The sequence below is a fragment of the Phaenicophaeus curvirostris genome, chromosome 19 (genome assembly GCF_032191515.1).
Source record: "Phaenicophaeus curvirostris isolate KB17595 chromosome 19, BPBGC_Pcur_1.0, whole genome shotgun sequence".
Classification (NCBI taxonomy): domain Eukaryota; kingdom Metazoa; phylum Chordata; class Aves; order Cuculiformes; family Cuculidae; genus Phaenicophaeus; species Phaenicophaeus curvirostris.
The window spans coordinates 205,039-219,107 of record NC_091410.1 but is presented as its reverse complement, the minus strand read 5'-3'; positions in this window follow the sequence as shown (position 1 = coordinate 219,107).

Below are 14,069 nucleotides of genomic sequence, written 5' to 3'. Positions count from 1 at the left end.
CATCATTTTCATTTATAATGTGTGTCTTCTGTGTCGTCTGTGTGTATTTTGAAACAATTTTCATGTATAATGTCTGTGTCATCTTTGCCTACTTTGACATCATTGTCATTTTTAATGTCTGTGTGTTCTGTGTCGTCTGTGTCTATTGTGATATCATTGTCATGTATAATATCTTGTCATCTGTGTCGTTTGTGTCTATTGTGACATCATTTTCATTTATATTGTCTGTGTGGTATGTGTCATATTTGTCTATTGTGACATCAATGTTATTTATAATGTCTGTGTCGTTTGTGTCATCAGGGTCATCTGTGTCATCTGTGATATCATTTTCATTTATACTGGGTCATCTGTGTCATCTCTATTTATTGTGACATCATTGCCGTTTATAATGTCTTTGTCTTCTGTGTCGTCTGTGTCTACCTTGATAAAATTTTATGTTATAACATCTGTGTCATCTGTGTTGTCTGTATCTATTGTGACACAATTGTCATTTATAATGTCTGTGTCGTCTCTCTCTATTGTGACATAATTGTAATTTATATTGTCTGTGTCCTCTGTCTTGTCTGGGTCTATTGTGACATCACTGCCATTTATAATATCTGTGTTGTCTGTTTCCTCTGTATTGTCTCTGTCGTCCGAGTCTATTGTGACATTCTTGTCATTTATATTGTCTGTGTCGTCTGTGTCCCTTTTGACATCATAGTCATTTATAATGTCTTTATCTTGTGTGTCGTCTGCGTTTATTGTGACATCATTGTCATTTATAATGTCTGTGTGGTCTGTGTCATCTGTGTCGCCTGTGTCGTCTGTGTGTATTGTGACATCATTGTCATTTATATTGTCTGTTTCGTCTGTCTTGTCTAGGTCTATTTTGATATCACTGCCATTTATAATATCTGTGTCGTCTGTTTCCCCTCTATTGTCTCTGTCGTCTGAGTCTATTGTGACATCCTTGTCATTTATAATATCTATGTCATCTGTGTCTATTGTGATGACATTGTCATTTATACTGACTCTCTAATCTGTGTCTATTTTGACATCTTTTTCATTTTTAATGTCTGTCGTCTGTGTCTATTGTGAAATCATCTGTGTCGTCTCTGTCTATTGTGACATAATTGAAATTTATAATACCTCTGTCGTCTGTGTCATCTGAATCGTCTGTCTATTGTGATATAGTTTTCATTTATAATGTCTTTGTCGTCTGTGTCTATTGTGACATCATTGTCATTTGTAATGTATGTGTCGTCTGTGACGTCTGTTTCTATTGTGATAAATTATTCTTTAACAATGTCTTTCTTGCATATCTCATCTCTGTCCTCTGTGTCGTCTGTGTCTAGTGTGACATCATTGTTTTTTATAATGTCTGTGTCTTCTGTTTCTATTGTGACTTCATTGTCATTTATAATGTCCGTGTCATTTGTGTGTGTTGTGACATCATTGTCATTTAAGTAAGGGAAGCAGGATGCATGTAAGTCCTATACCATTGGTTTTGTAGTTTATATTATTTTTTGAATTGATGGCCTCCACATGCCCTATGAACATGCCATGATTATTTTTCTGATCTTACGCATTTATATATCAGATATATTTTTCTCAGGTTTTGAGACAAAATAGGGAAAGAAAAGGAAACGAATAAATGAAAATATTTAAACACACTCTGGGTGCCTTAACTGCCAACTTTCAAGGTTGGGCTTGATGACCCGCTGGGTCTCTTCAGACCTGGTTATTCTATGATTCTATGATTTATAAAGTCTGTGTCTTCTCTGTGGTCTCTCGTGTGTGTTTATTTTGACATCATTTTCATTTATAATATCTGTGTCGTCTGTGTCATCTGTATCGTCTGTGACATCTGTGTCTTATGTGACATGGATTTCATTTATAACATCTGTTTCGTCTTTGTCGTCTGTGTGTATTTTGACATCATTTTCATTTATAATGTCTGTGTCGTCTGTCTTGTCTCTGACGTCTGTGTCTATTGTGACATAGATGTCATTAATAATAAATGTGTGTATGTGTCGTCTGTGTCTATTGTGACATCTTTGTCATTTCTAATGTCTGTGTCGTCTGTGTTGTCTCTGTCTATTGTGACATCATGGTCATTTATAATGTCTATGTTGCATGTCTCGTCACTGACCTCTGTGTCGTCTGTGTCGTTTGTGTCTATTGTGACAACATTGTCATTTATAAGGTATTTGTCGTCTTTGTTGTCTGTGTCTATTTTGACATAATTGTCATTTATATTGTCTGTTAAGTCTGTGTCTATTGTGAAATCATTTTCATTTTTAGAGTCTGTGTAGTGTGTGTCGTCTTTGTCTATTGTAACATCATGGTCATTTATAATAGGAGTGTCATATGTGTCATCTGTGTTGTCTGTGTCTATTGTGACATCATTTTCATTTATAATGTCTTTGTAGTCTGTGTCGACTCTGTCGTCTGTGTCTATTGTGACATCATTTTCATTTATAATGTCTTTGTCCACTGTGTCGTCTATGTCGTCTCACGTCTGTGTATAGTGACATCATTGTCATTTATAATGTCTGTGTCGTTTGTGTTGTCTGTGTCGTCTGTGATCTCTGTGTCTATTGTGATATCATTGCAATTTATAATGTCTTTGTCGTCTGTGTCATCTGTGTTGTCTGTGTTTATTGTGACATCACTGTCATAATAATTTCTGTGTGGACGGTGTCGTTTGTTTCGTCTCTCGTCTGTGTCTATTGTGACATCATTTTCATTTATAATGTCTTTGTTGTCTGTGTCGTCAGTTTCCATTGTTACATCATTGTCGTAAATTATGTCTCTGTCGTCTGTGTATTCTATGTCATCAGTGTCTATTTTGACATCATTGTCATTTATAATATCTCTTTCATCTGTTTCTATTGTGACATTATTGTCTTTGTAATGTCTTTGTCGTCTGTGTCCTCTTGTCGTCTATGTAGTCTTTGTCGTCTGTGTATATTGTGACATCATTATCGTTTATAATGCCTTTGTTGCATCTGTCGTCTGTCCTCTGTGTTGTTTGTGTCATCTGTGTGTATTGTGACATCATTGTAATTTCTAATGTCTTATTCGTCTGTGTTGTATATGTCATCTGTGTCTATTGTGAGATAATTTTCATTTATAATGTCTGTGTCTTCTGTGCCTATTGTTACATCACTGTAGTTTATTATGTCTTCGTCATCTGTTTCGTCTGTGTGCTCTGTGTCGTCTGCGTCTTTGGTGACATCATTGTCATTTATATTGTCTGTGTTGTCTGTGGTATCTGTGTCTATTGTGACATCATTGTCATTTATAATGTCTGTGTCATCTGTGTCTGTTGTGACATCATTGTCTTTTAAGTAAGGGAAGCAGGATGCATGTAAGTCCTATACCTTTGATTTTATAGTAGATATTTTTGTCTGTTTGATGGTCTCCACATGCCCTGTGAATGTGCCATAGTTATTTATCTGATCTTGCGCATTTATGTATCAGATATATTTTTCTCAGTTGTTGAGAGAAAAAAGGGGGAAAGAAAAGGAAATGAATAAATGAAAATATTTAAACACACTCTGCGTTCCTTAACTGCCAACTTTAAAGGTTGGGCTCGATGACCCGGTGGTCCTCTTCCAACCAGGTTATTCTATGATTCTATGATTTATAACGTCTGTGTCGTCTCTGTGGTCTCTTGTCTGTGTCTATATTAATATCATTTTCATATATAACATCTGTGTCGTCTGTGTCGTCTATGTGTATTGTGACATCATTTTTATTTCTAATGTCTGTGTCGTCACTGTCGTCTTTGTCATTAATGTCATCTCTCATATGTGTTTATTGTGACTTCATTTTCATTTATAATGTCTATGTAGTCTGTGTCGCCTCTGTCTATTTTGACATCTTTGTCGTTTATAACGTCTGTGTCGTCTGTGTCTATTGTGACATCATTTTCATTTCTAGTGTCTGTGCCGTCTGTGTCATCTGTGTCTATTGTGACCTCATTTTCATTTATTATGTCCATGTCATGTGTTATCTGTGTCGTTTGTGTTTATTGTGACATCGTTTTCATTTATAATGTCTTTGTTGCATCTGTCGTCTCTGTCCTCTGTGTTGTCTCTGAAATTTTTGTCTATTGTGACATCATTGTCATTTATAATGTCTCTGTCTTCTGTTTCGTCTATCTCGTTTCTCGTCTGTGTCTATTGTGATATCATTGTCACTTATGTCTGTGTCCTCTGTGTCTGTTGTGACATCATTGTCATTTATAAAGTCTGTGTGATGTGTGTCGTCTGTCTATTGTGACATCATTGTCATTATAATTTCTGTCGTCTTTGTCTTCTGCTTCATCTCTCGTCTGTGTCAATTGTGACATCATTTTCATTAATAATTCTTTGTCGTCTATGTCGTCTGCGTCATCAGTGTCTATTGTGACATCATTGTCATAAATAATGCGTCAGTATTCTGTGTATTCTCTGTCGTCTGTCTACTGTGACATCACTGTCATTTATAATGTTTTGAAGTCTGTGTCTTCTGTGTCATCTGTGTCTGTTGTGACATCTTTGTCATTTATAAAGTCTGTGTCTTCTCTGCCATCTGTGTCTATTGTGACATCATTTTTATTTATAATGTCTGTTTCCTCGTTGTCATCTTTATCGTCTGTGTTGTCTTTGACATCTGTGTCTATTGTTACATCAGTGTAATTTATAATGTCTGTGTTGTCTGTGTCATCTCTGTCCATTGAGACATCATTGTCATATAAAATATCTGTGTCGTCTGTGTTGTCTGTGACATCTGTATTTATTTTGACATCATTGCCATTTATAATGTCTTTCATGTGTGTCTATTGTGACATCGTTGTCATTTATAATGCCTGTGTCTTTTTGTCATCTGTGTTGTCTGTGACATCTGTATTTATTGTGACATCATTGTCATTTATAATGTCTTGTTGTATGTGTCGTCTGTCTCTATTGTGACACATTGTCTTTTAAAATGACAGTGTCGTCTGTGTATATTGTGACATAATTATCATGTATAATGTCTGTCGTCAGTGTTGTCTGTGTCTATTGTGAAATCATTGTTATTTATCATGTCTGTGTCGTCTGTTCCTATTGAGAATCTATTGTCATTTATAGTGTCTTTGTCGTCTGTGTCTATTGTGACATCATTGCCTTATATAATGTCTGTTTCTTCTGTGTCGTCTTTGTCGTCTATGTCTATTGTGCCAACTTTTTCATTTATAATGTCTGTGTTGTCTCTGTCGTCAGAGTCTATTGTGACATCATTGTCATTTATAATGTCTGTAACTGGTGTGTCATCTGTGTTTATTGTGACATCATTGTCATTTATAATGTCCGTGTCGTCTGTGTCAATTTTGACCTCATTCTCATTTATAATTTTTGTGTCGTCTGTGTTTATTGTGAGATCATTGTCATCTATAATGTCTGTGTTGTCTTTGTCTATTGTGACATTATTTTCATTTACAATGTCTGTGACGTCTGTGTCTATTGTGACATCATATTCATTTACAATGTCTGTGTCATCTGTATCGTCTGTGTCTATTGTGACATCGTTGTCATTTATAATGTCTGAGTTGTATGTGTCGTCTGTGTGTATCGAAACATCGTTGTCATTTATAATGTCTGTGTCGTCTATGTCTATTGTGACATCATTGTCATTTAAAATCTCTGTGTAGTCCGTGCTGTCTGTGTTGTCTGTGTATTCAGACGGCATTTTCATTTATTATGTCTGTGTCCTCTGTGTCTGTTATGACATAATTTTAATTCACAGTGTCTGTGTCGTCTCTGTTTTCTGTGTTGCCTGTGTCTATTGTGACATCATTGTCATTTATAATGTCTGTGTTGTCTTTGTCGTCTGTGTAATCTCTGTCTGTTGTGGCATCCTTGTCATTTATAATGTCTGAGTCGTCTGTGTTGTCTACGTCTATTCAGACGGCATTTTCATTTATAATGTCTGTGTTGTCTATGTCGTCTGTGTCTATTGTGATATCATTGTCATTTTAATGTCACAGAATCACAGAATCACAAGGTTGGAAGAGACCCACTGGATCATCAAGTCCAACCATTCCTATCAAACACTAAACCATATCCCTCAGCACCTCATCCACCCTTACCTTAAACACCTCCAGGGAAGGTGACTCAACCACCTCCCTGGGCAGCCTGTTCCAGTGCCCAATGACCCTTTCTGTAAAGAATTTTTTCCTAACGTCTAGCCTAAACCTCCCCTGGCGGAGCTTTAGGCCATTCCCTCTTGTCCTGTCCCCTGTCGCATGGAAGAAGAGGCCAGCACCCTCCTCTCCACAACCTCCTTTCAGGTAGTTGCAGAGAGCAATGAGGTCACCCCTCACCCTCCTCTTCTCCAGGCTAAACAACCCCAGCTCTCTTAGCCGCTCCTCATAAGGCCTGTTCTCCAGCCCCTTCACCAGCTTTGTTGCTCTTCTCTGGACCCGTTCCAGAGCCTCAACACCCTTCTTGTGGTGAGGGGCCCAGAACTGAACACAGGATTCAAGGAGCGGTCTCACCAGTGCCGAGTACAGAGGGAGGATAACCTCCCCGGACCTGCTGGTCACACCATTTCTGATACAAGCCAAGATGCCATTGACCTTCTTGGCCAATGTCTATGTTGTCTGTGCCGTCTGTGTGTATTGTGATATCATTGTCATTTATAATGTCTGTGTCGTCTGTGAATATTGTGACATTATTGTCATTTATAATGTCTGTCATCTGTGTCGTCTGTGTCGATTGCGACATCATTGTCATTTATAATGTCTGTCGTCTGTGTCGAATGCGACACCATTGTCATTTATAACGTCTGTCGTCTGTGTCGTCTGTCTAGTCTGTGTCTATTGTGACATCATTGTAGTCTATAGTGTCTGTGTTGTCTGTGTCGTCTATGTCTATTTTGATATCACTGTCATTTATAATGTCTGTGTCGTCTGTGTCAATTTTGACCTCATTCTCATTTATAATTTCTGTGTCGTCTGTGTCTATTGTGACATCATTGTCATTTATAATGTCTGTGTCGTATGTGTTGTCTGTCTAGTCTGTCTATTGTGACATCATTGTAGTTTACAATGTTTGTGTTGTCTATGTCTGTAGTGACATCATTGTCATTTATAATGTCTGTGGCGTCTGTGTCTATTGTGACATCATTGTCATTTATAATGTCTGTTTCATCTGTGTCGTCTGTCTCTATTTTGACATCATTGTCGTTAATAATGTCTGTGTCATCTGTGTTGTCTGTGTCGGCTGTGTCATCTGTGACATAATTTTCATTTATAATGTGATTGTCTTCTGTGTCGTCTTTGTCTATTGTGACATCTATGTTATTTATGATGACTATATCATCTGTGTGGTCTTTCTCTATTGCGACATCATAGTCATTTATAATATCTTTGTCGTCTCTGTATTCTGTGGCTATTGTGACATCATTGTCATTAGTAATGTCTGTGGCGTCTGTGTCATGATTGTCTATGGTGACAGCATTATCATTTAAAATGTCTGTGTCTTCTGTGTCTATTTTGACATCGTTTTCATTTATAATATCTGTGTCATCTGAGTTATCTGTTTTGTCTGTGTCCTTTGTGACGTCTGTGTTTTCTGTGTATATTGTGACATCATTGTCATTAAAAATGTCTGTGTCGTCTGTATCTTCTGTGTCTATTGTTACATAATTGTCATTTATAATGTCTTTGCCGACTCTGTCGTCTGTATATATTGTGACATCGTTGTGATTTTTTATGTGTGTTTTCTGTGTCGTCTCTGTCTTCTGTGACATCATTGTCATTTATAATGTCTGTGTATATTGTGAAATCCTTGTCATTTATAATGTATCTCGTCTTTGTAATCTCTGTCGTCTGTGCTGTGTCTATTGTGACATCCTTGTCATATATAATGTCTGTGTCGTCTGTGTCTATTGTGACATCATTCTCATTTATAATGTCTGTGTAGTCTGTCTGTGTCTTCTGTGACATCATTGTCATTTATAATGTCTGTGTCGTGTGTGTCGTCTGTGTCTACTGTGAAATCGTTACCATTTATAATTTCTTTGTCATCTGTGTCTATTGTGACATCATTGTAATTTATAATATCTGTGTCCTCTGTGTCGTCTGTGTCTATGGTGACATCATTGTCATTCATGTCTCTGTCGTCTATGTCGTCTGTGTCTTCTGTGTCTATTGTGACATCATTTTCATTTATAAAGTCTTTGTCGTCTGTGTCGTCTGTGTTGTCTTTTATGTCTGTGTTTATTGTGACAACATTTTCAACGTCTGTGTTATCGAATTCATCTGTGTTGTCTGTGTCGTCTGTCGCGTCTGTGTCTATTTTGAAATCTATGTCATTTATAATGTCTGTGTCCTCTGTGTCATCTGTGTCTATTATGACGTCATGGTCAGTTATAATGTCTGTGTCGTCTGTCGTGGGTGTCTATTGTGACCACATTTTCATTTATATTGTCTGTGTGTCTGTGTCTATAGTCATTTATTATGTCATTGTCATCACTGTCATTTATAATGTCTGTGTCTATTGTGACATCATTTTCATTTCTAATGTCTATGTCGTCTTGTCGTCTGTGTCTATTTTGACATCATTGTTATTTATAATGTCAGTGTCGTCTCTGTCGTTTTTGTCGTCTTTTTCTATTGTGACATCATTTTCATTTATAATGTCTGTGTCTTCTTTATTGTGACATCATTTTCAATTATAATGTCTATGTTGTATTTGTCGTCTGTTTAATCTTTGTCTATTTTGACATCATTGTCATTTAGACTGTCTGTGTCGTCTGTGTCTATTGTGTCATCGTTTTCATTTATAATGACTTTGTCGTCTGTGTCTTGTACGTCGTCTGTGTGTATTGTGACATGACTCTCATTTATAATGTCTGTGTCGAATGTGACATCATTGTCAAATATATTGTCTGTGTCATCTTTCTCGTCTTTGTCTATTTTGCCATCATTGTCACTAATAATGTCTGTGTTGTTGGTGTCGTCTGTGTCTATTGGGACATCACTGTCATTTATAATGTCTGGGTCGTCTATGTCGTCTGTTTCTATTGTGACATCGCTGTCATTTATGTCTGTGTCGTTTTTGTCTATTCTGATATCATTGTCATTTATAATGTCTGTGGCATCGGTGTCGTCAATTTCGTCTGTGTTGTTTGTGTTAATGTGACATCTTTTTCATTAATAATGTCTGTGTCATCTGTCATCTATGTCATCCCTGTCATCTGTCTATTGTGACATCACTGTCATTTATTATGTCTGTGTCATCTGTGTCTTATGTGACATCATTGTATAATATATTGTCTGTGTCATCTGTTTCTATTTTGACATCATTGTCAATTATAATATCTGTGTCTTCTGTGTTGTCTGTGTATATTTTGACATCATTGTCATTAAAAATGTCTGTCATCTGTGTCGTCTGTATCTTCTGTGTCTATTGTTACATAATTGTCATTTATAATGTCTTTGCCCTCTCTGTCGTCTGTGTGTATTGTGACATCATTGTCATTTTTTATGTGTGTGTCTTCTGTGTCGTCTGTGTCTATTGAGACACCGTTGTCATTTATAATGTCTTTGTCATCTCTGCCTATTTTGACATCATTGTAATTTATAATGTCTGTGTCGTCTGTGTCATCTTTATTTATTGTGACATCATTTTCATTTATAATATCTGTGTCGTCTGTGTCTTCTGATTCATCGATGTCGTCTGTCTTCTGTGTCTATTGTGATATAATTGTCGTTTATTATGTCTGTGTATTCTGTGTTTTCTGTGTTTATTGTGACATCATTGTAATTTATAATGTCTGTGTGGTGTGTGTCATCTGAGTTGTCTGTGTGTACTTTGACATCATTTTCATTTATAATGTCTGTGTCGTCCTTGTCGTCCCTGTCGTTTTTGTGTGTTGTGACATCATTGTCATTTTTAATGTCGTTGTCACCTCTGTCGCCTGTGTCTATTGTGTCATCACTGTCATTTAAAATGTCTGTGTCGTCTATGCAGTCTGTGTCGGTTTTTTCTATTGTGACATCATTGTCATTAATTATGTCTGTATTGTCTGTGTCATCTCATTCTATTGTGACATAATTTTAATATATAATGCCTGTGTCATCTCTATCGTTTGTATCGTATTTGTCTATTGTGACTTCATTGTCATTTCTAAATTCTGTTTTCTGAGTTGTCTGTGCCTATTGTGACATCATGTTCATTTATAGTGTCTGTGTTGTCTGTGCCTATTGTGACATCATGCTAATTTTTAATGTCTGTGTCATCTCTGTCTATTGTGATATCATTGTAATTTATAATGTCTGTGTCGTTGGTGTCGTCTGTGTCTATTGTGACATTATTTTCATTGATAATTTCTGTGTCGTCTGTGTTGTCTTTGTCTGTTGTGACGTCTTGTCATTTATAATATCTGTGTCACCTGTCTATTGCGACATCATTGTCATTTGTAATTTCCGTGTATTCTGTGTCTACTGTGAAACTATTGTCATTTATAATGTCCGTGTATTCTGAGTCTATTGTGACATCATTGTCATTTATAATGTCTGTGCCATCTGTGTCTATTGTGACGTCATTGTTATTTATAATGTCTGTGTCGTCTGCGTTGTCTGGTCTATTCTGACATCATTGTCATTTATCATGTTTGAGTTGTCTGTGATATTGTGACAACTTTGTAATTTATAATGTCTTTGTCATCTGTGTCAACTCTGTCATCTGTTTCATCTGTATCTCTTGTGACATAATTGTCATATATAATGTCTGTAGTCTGTGTCGTCTGTGTCGTCAGTGTCATCTGTGTCTATTCTGACATCGTTTTTATATATAATGTCATTGACATCTCTGTTGTCTGTGTCTATTGTGACATCATTATCATTTATAATGTCTGTGTCGTCTGTCTGTTGTGACATCAATGTCATTTATAATGTCTGTGTCGTCTGTGTCTATTGTGAAACCACTGTCATTTCTAATGTCTGTGTCGTCTTTGTGCCTGTGTATATTGTGATATCATTGTCATATATAATGTCTGTTGTCTGTGTCGTCTCTGTGGTCTGTGTAGTCTCTGTCGCCTCTGTCGTTTCTGTCGTCTATGCTTATTATGAAATCATTGTCATTTAAAATATCAGAGTAGTCTGTGTCTAGTGTGACATCATTGTCACTTATAATGTCTGTGTCATCTGTTTTTGTTGTGACATAATTGTCATTTATAATGTCAGTGTCATTTGTCATTTGTGTCGTCTGTGTTGTCTGTGTCTATTGTGACATCGTCATTTTTAATGTCTTTGTAGTCTGTATCGTCTGTGTCTATTTTGACATCAATGTCATTTATAATGTCTGTGTGGTCTGTGTCTGTTGTGACATCATTGTCATTTATAATGTCTCTGTCGTCTATGACTGTTGTGACATCATTGTCATTTATAATGTCTGTCTCGTCTGTGTGGTCTGTGTCATGTGTGTCTATTGAGACATCATTGTTATACATAATTTCTGTCATGTCAGTGAGGTCTGTGTCATCTGTGTCGATTGTGACATCTTTTTCATTTATAATGGCTTTTTCATCTGTGTGGTCTCTATCGTCTGTGTCCTCTGTGTTTATTGTGAAATCATTGTCATGTACAATGTCTGTGTTGTCTGTGTCTATTGTGACATCACTGTCATTTATAATGTCTGTGTCCTGTGTTACGTCTATGTCTACTGTGACATCATTTTCATTTATAACGGTTTTGTCGTCTGTGTCGTTTCTGTCGTTTACGTCTATAGTGACATCATTTTCATTTATAATGTCTGTCATTTGTGTCTGTAGTGACATCATTTTCATTAATAATGTCTGTGTCGTTTGTGTCGCCTTTGCATATTGTGAAATCATTGTCACTTATAAAGTCTGTGTTGTCTGTGTAGTCTGTGTCGTCTGTGTCGTCTTTGTCTATTGTGAAATCATTTTCATTTATAATGACTTTGTTGTCTGTGCTGTCTTTGTCATCCATCATCTGTATAGTCTGTGTCTATTGTGACATTATTGTCATCTATAATGTCTGTGTCGTCTCTGTCGTCTGTGTCTATTCTGATATCATTTTAATTTATAATGTCTGTGTCATCTGTGTCTGTTTTGACATAATTGTCATTTATAATGTCTGTGTCGTCGGTGTCTATTCTGATATCATTGTCATTTATAATGTCTGAGTCGTCTGTGTTGTCTGTGTCTATTTTGACATCATTTTCATTTATAATGTCTGTGTCGTATGCGTCGTCTCTGTTGTCTTTGTCTATTCAGACGTCATTGTCATTTATAATGTCTGTGTCTGTTGCGACATAGTTTTTCTTACAATATCTGTATCGTCTGTGTCGTCTCTGTTGTGACATGATTGTCATTTATTATGTCTGTGTCTTCTGTTTCTTCTGTGTCTATTTTGACATCATTTTCATTTAGAATGACTGTCGTCTGTGTGGTCTGTATCATCTCTATCGTCTGTATCCTCTGTGTCTATTGTGACATCTTTTTCTTTTATAATGTCTGTGTTTCCTGTGTAGTTTGTGTCGTCTGTGTCTATTGTGATATCATTGTTATTTATGTCTGTGTTTTCTGTGTTGTATGTGTGTATTGTGATATCATTGTCATTTATAATGTCTGTGACGTCACAGTCGTCTCTGTTTTCTGTGTATATTGTGACATCTTTGTAATTTGCAATCTCTTTGTCTCTGTGTCTATTTTGACATCATTTTAATTTAAAATATCTGTCTTCTGTGTCTATTGTGACGTCATTTCCATTAAAAATGACTGTGTCATCTGTGTCGTCTGTATCGTCAGTGTGTATTTTTACATAATTTTTATTTATACTTCCTGTGTCGTCTGTCGTCTGTGTCTATTGTTACAGCATTGTCATTTATAATGTTTGTCATCTGTGTCTATTGTGACATCATTGTCATTTATATTGTCTGTGTCATCTTTATCATCTGAGTGTTTTGTTACATAATTATCGTTTATAAAGTCTGTGTCGTCTGTCGTCTGTGTCTTTAGTGACATCATTATCACTTATAATGTCTGTCGTCTGTGTCATCTGTTTCATCTGTTGTCTCTGTCTATTGTGACATCATTGTCATTTATAATGCCTGTGTCATCTGTGTCGTCTCTGTTTATTGTGACATCAGTGTCATATATAATGTCTGTGTCGTCTGTGTTTATTTTGCCATAATTGTCATTTATATTGTCTGTGTCCTTTATACGTCTGTATTATCTGTGTTGTCTGTGTCCTTTGTGTGGTCTGTGGCGTCTGTTTCTATTTTGAAATCATTGTCATTTATAATGTCTCTCTTGTCTTTTAAAACTGTGTCATCTGTGCTGTCTTTGTCTATTGTGACATCAATCTCAATTATAGTGTCTGTGTCGTCTGTGTCTATTATGAAATCATTATAATTTTTAATGTCTTTGTAATCTGTGTCGTCTGTGTGTAATTTGACATCATTGTTGTTAATAATGTCTGTGTCATCTCTGTTGTCTGTGTCGTTTGTGTCTATTGTGACATCATTATCATTTATAATTTCTTTGTCGTCTGTGTATATTTTGACATCATTGTCATTTATGTCTTTGTCGTCTGTGTCTTCTGTGTCTATGGTGACATCATTGTCGTTTGTAATGTCTGTGTCGTCTGTGTCATCTTTTTCTATGGTGACATCGTTGTCATTTAAAATGTCTTTGTTGTCTGTGTCTATTGTGACATCATTGTTATTTATAATGTCTGTGTCTATAGTGACATCATAGTCAATTATAATGCCTCTCTCGTCTGCGTCATCTGTGTCTATTGTGATATCTCTTTCATTTATAGTGTCTGTGTTCTCTGTTTCTATTGTGACATAATATTAATTTACAATATCTGTGTCATCTCTGTAGTCTCTGTCGTCTGATGTCTGTGTCTGTTGTGACATCATTTTCATTTATAATGTCTGTGTCATGTGTGTCATCTGTGTGTCTTGTCACATCATTGCCATTTATAATGTCTGTGTCGTCGGTGTCTATTTTGACATCATTGTCATTTATAATATCAGTGTCATCTGTGTCGCCTATGTCTATTTTGATATCACTGTCAT